This window comes from Ornithodoros turicata, chromosome 4 (genome assembly GCF_037126465.1).
Source record: "Ornithodoros turicata isolate Travis chromosome 4, ASM3712646v1, whole genome shotgun sequence".
Classification (NCBI taxonomy): Eukaryota; Metazoa; Arthropoda; class Arachnida; order Ixodida; family Argasidae; genus Ornithodoros; species Ornithodoros turicata.
In genome coordinates, this window is record NC_088204.1 from 32,123,868 (window position 1) to 32,126,051 (window position 2,184).

The 2,184-nt window shown below is 48.1% G+C and overlaps 1 long non-coding RNA gene across 1 annotated transcript; it reads right to left on the reverse strand.

The window, feature by feature from the left end:
- Nucleotides 1–404: 404 nt before the first annotated feature.
- On the reverse strand, nucleotides 405–1,813 carry LOC135392944 (uncharacterized). The gene is made up of 4 exons (XR_010422324.1): nucleotides 1,755–1,813; nucleotides 760–995; nucleotides 581–702; nucleotides 405–514 (listed from the first exon to the last, which is right to left on the reverse strand). It is a non-coding gene; the product is annotated as an uncharacterized LOC135392944 (long non-coding RNA).
- Nucleotides 1,814–2,184: the final 371 nt, after the last annotated feature.

Below are 2,184 nucleotides of genomic sequence, written 5' to 3' on the forward strand. Positions count from 1 at the left end.
ATCGACTTGCTCCTGCGTGTTCACTTCGAACACTACCATTTCGTTAGAGTCGTATTCATTTAAGATAAAGCCTTGGTCAACGCAGCCCTAAAATATTACAAGGAATCCTTGCTTCATAGACGGTCTGCACAGAATGGATCAGTATGGATCGCACATACCTGTCGGTACGGAGCGTACGAAATAGCCTTGCAAATATTTCCCAGGTTGGCTGGAGGTCCCGCATTGTTAGCTCCATTGTACTGTACCACAGCCAGGGTAAAACTCATGAAGAATGTTATATTAGGCGGAGATGGAGTGAAGAATTTGAGAAATTCCAGGCCTATCTCCTGTTTGGGGAGATTGCGACTGTGATACAATTGGATAGATAATGTGCAATTATGAACATTGTGTAGGGCTTACGAGAGAGGTGACGTCGGGATCATTGAAGGAATGTGCTGTCCAAGCTGAAGTTGGTTCTGGAACGGGTTCATGGTGTGCGCTCACGTGTGTTATCAAAATAAATAAGGTTGGTTTCCTGTAACATGAATATTGCGTTGCAGTGTTCGGCAAAGAACATGTACAGATAGGTTATTCGTCTTACGTCAGAACTGTCTTTAATGCTTGAAAATATTGGGAGGCTTCCGAAAGTTTCTGAAGCCTCTGTAGCCGGACACCCAAGAACACTGTCGAGCCTCGAATACGCTTTAAACGACTGCGTAAGGCCTGTACAAACACGATATTTCAGATAAACGCACAGGTAACGCAACTATTAAAACATACGTTCAGAAAGTTGGTCAACTCGTGACGTTGACTCAGAAGAGCGTGACCAGTGTGGTACTCGTGGAATATTCCGAAACCCCGTATATTGGAGACGGTCCGAAGCGTTTTAAAGTGTTTTGCGAAAGCAGGAGATAAGATACGGTCATTTCTGCCCAGCATTTCCGAGGCAAGGGTTGCCAAAAAGATGGTCTTCCGGAAGTTCTTAGACTTTTCTAAAAATGTTCCTAAGTTTGTGCCTGAAAACAAACAAAATTTCAATGATGGCGTTCCCACACACTGTGTGTGTAGGCGCGTTTATATGGGCGCATACGTCGACTAAAAGCAATAGTCGACTGATTGCAAAGATCGACTTGGGACGGTTTACATGGCAGGAAGCGATGCGCCTTAGTCCACCGTGCAATTCAGTCGACTCAGTCGATAACAGCGCCGCCAAGACACTAAAGTGGTCACTTTGAAATTTCATACTGTTTTATCAGTGTGTGACTTTCTTTACTTCGCCCATAAACATTAAAGCCTTCTACCAACGGCCCAGTCTATGCCAAGTGCTGCTGGCTTGAAACTCTTGCACCGGCGGGAACGTCAACCGTGTTGTTTATTTTCTGTGTTGCGGTCGGGGCACGGCGGCATATGCGGTTGTGACGTAGCGGAAACCGTCGGCACAGTCGACTTGCCCGGTTTACATGGCAAAGGCGAGACGACTCCAGTCGTCTGATCTACCCCAGCGTAGCGACTTATTTCTGCTGTGTCGACGTCTACTTTAGGTCGATGTAGGCGGGTTTACATGGAGAGGGGAGATCGACCTATCTCGCCCGGTCGACTTGTCGCCTTCATGTAAACGCGCCTTGTGACGGCCACGTACCTTCGAGCGCGAGCTCGTCGATGCCTGTGCAGACGAATAATTAGAAGCAGGGGTCATTCCTTTTTGCTCATTGTTTTGAGATGTACTTCCACGGTACCTAGCCTGAGTACTACCACACATAAAGGGAGCTTCTTACCGTGGAAGCCACTGTCTTCGTAATGGAGGTGGACGTAAATGGCGTAATCGCAGACACCGTCCTTCGGATAACTTTTCGCTGCGGTCTCCCCAAAAGTGTAAACGCAGGCAATCTTTCTAGGCGGAAATGTTCGAGCCAGAGAGCATCGCGGTGTTGGCGAAGGCTGCTTACTAGCTGCTGAACGTGCACTGGAACGGCGGTGTGTTGCCCTGACGGAACCTACGCAAGAAGGGAAGGGGGTACGCCTACATGAAGGGACACACAAACGTACTGTGTGCACCTGTGATGGCGGTTGTTCGGGTAGCATTCCGATGAGCTGTCTTTTCCGTAGCTGATTGAACAGGGCCATCCTGAATGAAATCTCCCCGAGGTTCATCGACAGAACGGTTATCTCCGAAGAAATGTGACTGCATTGACGAATAACCCGTCA